Below are 6,272 nucleotides of genomic sequence, written 5' to 3' on the forward strand. Positions count from 1 at the left end.
GCGGTGCTAGACCACCCATCTGGCCGAGGTGGGGCGGGGCGAAGGCGGGAGGCGGCGAGGGGGCGGGGCACGCTTGATCGGCTGTAGGCGGGGAGGGGGAGAGAGAGACAGAAAGGGAGAGAGAGAAGTGACAGCGCATGCGCAAAGGCGAGGCGCGCGCGTGCTCCATTGGGGGTGGGGAGTGTTAGCTATCCCTTTATAGACAAACCCCTGGGCTGGAAGTTCACAAGCATGGGTTCGAGACTGAGTCCACCTCAGCCTTCAAAAAGAAAAAAACGCTTTATAACCTAGTAGTAGCTACTCCACATCTCTGGGGTTCGAGTTTAAGTTCTGTAGGATGAGAGAGCGTGTAGCCTGGAGTAGAATCTGAGGCTGAGAGCAAGGGTTTCAAAAGTTGGCCAGACCTATTTTTTAAACGGGGTCACAAAGGGGTCGTGGCACGATGAAATTCTTTGGAGTGTTGGAATTCTGTATCCTCTCAGTAGTGGTGGTTATAAGAATCAATGCATGTGTTAAAACTCATATAACTGTACACCAATAAAGGTGAAGAGAGGAGTTTAGTGTAAGTAAATTAAAAAAAACAATCTGGGCTCAGTCACCAGTAGCGTGACCTTTTTACCTTCTGAAACTCATTCTCGTGTGTAGTTAGGATTAAATGAGTTAACACAAAGGCTTTAGTGTTTAACAGAAGGTATAGATAAATCGATACATTCCGGACTTCTGAGGCCTCTTCCAGCCCTAAGGGTCTGATAAGAACAGGGCTTCCAACCAGTTCTTTCCAGTTCGACCCCCTGCTGAGAATTTGGCTTTCCACCCCAGATATATCGAATCACATTAAAATGCAGATTCTTCTTTTTGTCTCATTGAAAAATTTATACCCATATTGTTTTGTGACATTGGTTGCAATCCCCACAATGTGACGGCATACTCCCCCCTTACACCCTGAGTTCCCTGTATTCAGTCATCCAGTTTCTGTCCCTTCCTGCCTTTTAGTCTTGCTTTTCAACAGAAGCCACCCATTTGGTCTCCTATATTTGATTGAACTAAGAAGCACATTCTTCACAAGTGTTATTTTTTGTTTTATAGGCCTATCTAATCTTTGTAAAGTGGGCTTCAGGAATGGTTTTAGTTCTGGATTAGCAGGGCATCAGGGGGCCATAGTCTCAGGGGTTCTTCCAATGTCTGTCAGACCAGTAAGTCTGGTCTTTTTACATGAAGTTGAATTCTGTTCTACATTTTACTCTTGCTCTGTCTGAGACTCTCTATTGTGATCCCTGTAAGGGCAGTTGTTGGTGGTAGCCAGGCACCATCTAGATCTTCTGGTCTCAGGCTGGTGAAGTTTCTGGTTCATGTGGTTTGTGATGGTTAAGATTGTGTTTCAACTTGGCTGGGCCATGATTCTCAGTGTTTAAATATGATCACTCCCATGATTGAATATACTGTGAGTAGCCAATCAGATGAAAGAGAGTTTCCTTGGGAGTGTGGCCTGCATCTAAATATAAGCAGACGTTCTGGCTTTTTGCTCACTCCGGATACTGTGGCTGCCTTCTGTTGTCTCACCTCCAGTTCTTGGGAATTGAGCTGTCAACTTATGTGCTGAAACTGGGATTCGTCAGTCTTCACAGTTTGTGGGTGGAGCCCTGCTCTCTGAAATGCCAGTCTTGGATTCACCAGCCCCTGCGGCTATGTGAATCAGAAGAAACCTCACAGTCTTGCCTGCCGATCTTGGAATTCGTCAACCTTCACAGCCTGTGAGTGAGAGCCCTGCTCTGCGACCTGCCAATTGTGGGCTCTCCAGCTTCTGCAGCTGAGTGACTTGCAAGACGCCTCTACCCTGATCCACAGACTTGGGACGTTCTAGCCTCTACAATTGTGTGAGCTATTTCCTTGATATAAATCTCTCTCTCTGTATATATTTATACGCTTTACTGGTTTTGCTTCTCTAGAGAACCCAGCCTGAGACATGGTCCTTTAGTCATTTGGGCTAGTATTTTCCTTGTGTCTGGTTTTCTTCATTCCCCTTTGCTCCGGATGGGATGGGACCAATAGATGTATCTTAGATGGCCACTCACAAGCTTTTAAGACCCCAGGTGCTACTCACCAAAGTGAGATGTAGAACATTTTCTTTATAAACTTTGTTATGCCAGTTGACCTAGATGTCCCCGATGAGACTACGGTCCCCAGGCCTCAATGTAGATTCTGATTCAGTATATCTGAGGTGGAAAACATGATTCAGTATATCTGGGATGGAAAGCAAATCCTCAGCAAGGGGTCAAACCAGAAAGAACTGTTTGGAAGCCCTGGATAAGAGCCCCTGGCAGATCTCCAAGGCAGAAAGCATCGAACAGCTGTAAAGTTGCTCCCTCTGGGAACTCTCCTGTCATTAATCCTAGGACTGCTAGAATTTTGAGGGAGCTGAAACCACCGCCCCCCACGGCTGCGGAGGACAGGGTGTGAGGCAACTGGGGAGCACTATTGCAGGTACAGCCGGAAGTGTTGGGGAGGAGGGGGCACTAGGTAGGTACAAGAAAACACATGTTTCAGCCAAAGGAAGAACTTTGGTCTATCACAGGTGTTCTGAGGCTGAATATGCCACCTGTGTAGGGACTAAGTCCCTCGTCTCTGGATAGGGGGAAGTTTAAGTTGAGGTTGACTAGCCTCAGGGATACTACAGTATCATAGCCTTGTCCCTGGGAGGAAAATTGAAACAGATGAGCCCACATTTCACAAGCGATTTTCAGTACTTCAAAAAGCCTAATAGAAATTGTACAAGAAATTGTACATTTATACTCACAACACAACCCCCAACAAAAATCACCACAGGTTCAAAATTCCCTATGCAGGCCCAACTCTACTGAATCAGCCTCTGGGGGTGAAGCCTGGACATAGATATATAGATATATATAGAGAGAGATTGATTGATTGATTGTTGTAATTAAATGAAGTTTACATTTCAAGTTAGTCTCCCATACTGGGCATAGATATTTAGAAAAGTTCTCACTGGTGATTTTAAGGAGCTGCCACCAGGATAGGTAGAGAATCACTGGGCTAGGATTAGATCAATTTAGTAAAATTTCCAGCTGATCGGGGTGGTGGTGGTTGTTGTTTTTAAGAGCTATTGGGTAAATTCATAGCGACCCCATGTGACAGAGTAGAACTGCCCCTATACGGTTCTCTTGGCTGTAATCTTTATGAAATCAGATCTCCAGGTCTTTCTCCCTCAGAGCCTGGTGGGTTCAAACTGCCAACCAGGGCCGGATTACCCAATAAGCAAGGTACGCACAGGTCCATTTGTGCCTTTCCACCAATCTGCAGTGCGCAATTTTCATCTGTCCCCCACCACGTCAAAGATGTAGTGAAACCCATGTGAAGTTGCTCATCACAGATTAGCAAGTAAGTACAATTAAGCCCCTGTGTACCTTGCTCAATGCAAGCTGATACATACCGTGTTTACTGGTTAATCTGCCCCTGCCAATGCCCAAGAATCTCTCCTTTTCGGTTATCCTCAGGGCCTAGTTCGAGGTAGAGCACTGAGGAGGCTCTTAATAAACATGCAGTTGTTTCTTGGAACTCTGACTGGCTGATAAAGTAATATGATTGATGAATCAGACAGTTACCAAGCTAATAATAGGTCAAGAAGTCACAGTGCTCAGATGATGTAACAAATGCTAGCTGTCCACTAGATATTGGTTTCAAAATAGGAGTCCATAAAGATGGAGAGGGAATAATACGATACTAAAAGGTGCTGTTGATGCTGAAAAGTTGAGAATGAACACTTCCTTTTCCAGTAATGTGGAGGGCTAGATAATCCAAGAATTCTCCTGCTACAAAACACCTAGAAATACTTGATAAAACACAGCAAACATCCTTTTAAAATGTATGGATGAGGTCAGAAGAAAGTAAAGGAGAGCTGACCACCAGAATAGTAGTAGCTACTTTGGGGAGACTTGCTGGGTTCAGTCACCTGGAGGCTTTTGAGTTTTAACTGGAACCAATGACCAGGTCTTGGACGCTACAGAAAGCCATACCCTGAAATGGCTAAATGCTCAGTGAAAGGGTAGACAAGAAAAAAAAAGTCTATCCACCAGCATAAGCAGAAAACAAGAAGTTGAGTGCCTTGGACTGGTTCTGTATGGGGAGGGGGGGCAATCTCCCTTGAAAATCCATAAAAGACCTGCCCTCATGCAGGTTAGAATAACCAAAACAATTTTAAAAAAAAGAACAAAGCAGAATTTCCAAACTTAATATCATCCAGACAGTGCGATAATGGCATAGGATAGAATACAGATCAATGAAAAAAATAGAAAGCCCAGAAATAAACTTTATGTTTATGGACAATCGAGTTTCAGCAAAGGTGCCTAAATAGTTCAGTGGAATAGTCATTTCAACAAATGGTGCTGGAAAATTGGATATCCATGTGCAAAAAAAATAAACTTACTTCATACCATATAAGACAAGCAACTCAAAATGGATCATAGACATATATATAAGAGCTAAAACTAAAATATCTAGAAGAAAACATTGGAGAAAATTTTTGTGACCTTAGGCTAAGCAAAGATTTCCTACTGTGACCCTACTCAGCATGTTTTCTCCTTTTCAAAATGGGCAACTGAGAGCTTGCCTATAAGTTTCTTTTTTTCTTTGCCTCTTCCATTTTCCTTTTCGCAAATATTTGTTAATGACTTTGTTTTGCGCATACCTTTGTTAATGACTTTCTTTTATGACTTAGGATCCCCCACAGGAAGATTAGAGCCCAGATGTTGAAGACATATCTTTAGCCTGATAAGGCAATGGTCCCTTTCCTTATCTCTTTACTATGATAAAGAGTCTCTTGTAATTATCTTGGAATAAATAATACCACTTCTAACCTTTGTAAAAATCGCATATAAACTCTAATGTAAAAATGTCTTTTGGGATTCCGTAGAGATAGACTGTGTTGCTGTTGGGTCCCCAGTAGTGTACACTTCCTGAATTAAAACTTTCTCACTCTTTCTGACTTGGAGTGTATTTCATTGGCTCGACTGCTCCAGGGCATGGACCCTATTCAGGTCACACTAGATAGGGTGCCAAAATCATGATCCATAAAAGGAACAAAAATGATAAATTAGACTTTATAAAAACTAATTTTTCAAAAGACACCATTAAGAAAACAAAAAGACAAGCCCCGGATTGGGGGGAAAATCTATAAATCATATATGATAAAGGACTTGTATCCAGAATATGTAAAGAACTCCTATACCTCAATAATGAGAATACAACCAACCTATTTTTATAAACAGGCAAAGTATTTGACTTTATGAACAAGTGCGACGAAAGCTGGAGGCCAGAGAAGGCTGGGTGGTGGTGGTCCCCCTGCAAGGCTGCAGCCAGTCCTGATGGGCTCCACAGCCAGCTTTGAAGTCCTTGCTCCCGACCATCAGTCAATACAAAGCCATTAAGACGGAGGCAAACACCACTCAGCTTTTTTGGCACTTGGAGATAATTTTTGGACAGAAGCTCACATGATAATTACATCAAATCAGATATTAACAAGTGAATGCTTGAGCTGCCTTGTAAAGCTACTTGGGGATCCAAACATAAGGGCTCCGCTAATCTTAAGTATTGTCAGTTTGCTGTCTCAGTTAGCTTTAGACAATGAAACCAAAGATTGTCTTCAGAATACATACAATCTGAATAGTGTGCTAACAGGAGTGATTCGTGGGAACAGTGCTTGCCACAACAATTCAGTGTTTTTACAGTGTATTCAACTTCTGCAGAGGTTAACATATAATGTCAAAATTTTCCATTCTGGCGCCAATATAGATGAATTAATTACATTTCTGATAGATAACATTCAGTCTTCTGAAGATGAGTTAACTATGCTTTGTCTAAGATTATTGGCAAATCTTCATCGGCACAATCTTTCTGTTCAAACGCATATAAAGACTTTGAGTAATGTGAAATCTTTTTATTGAACTTTTATAACTTACTTGGCCCATAGTGGTTTAACTGTGGTTGTGTTTGCACTTTCAGTATTATCCAGTTCGACATTAGACAAAGAGACTGGGGAAAAGCTGCTCCATGCTTGAAATATTCATTAGACTTTTCAGTTAATAGTTAATATTCCCATAAACAGTGATGGTACACTAACTAGAAAGCATTCAGTTAACCTGCTATGGGTCTCCTTAAAAATCCTAAAATTGCTGATTATCTTACCAGGTATGGGCACTTTTCTTTGTGTCTTAATCAAGTATTAGGTCTTCTTCTTTTTTTATATATAGAATTTTTTTTTT

The 6,272-nt window shown here is 42.1% G+C and overlaps 1 pseudogene; it reads left to right on the forward strand.

The window, feature by feature from the left end:
- Window positions 1–4,182: 4,182 nt before the first annotated feature.
- The window catches only part of LOC101347988 (protein CIP2A-like), an 8,220-nt pseudogene continuing 6,130 nt past the window's right edge, over window positions 4,183–6,272 (forward strand).

This window comes from Trichechus manatus, unplaced genomic scaffold (assembly GCF_000243295.1).
Source record: "Trichechus manatus latirostris isolate Lorelei unplaced genomic scaffold, TriManLat1.0 scaffold00015, whole genome shotgun sequence".
NCBI classification, from domain to species: domain Eukaryota; kingdom Metazoa; phylum Chordata; class Mammalia; order Sirenia; family Trichechidae; genus Trichechus; species Trichechus manatus.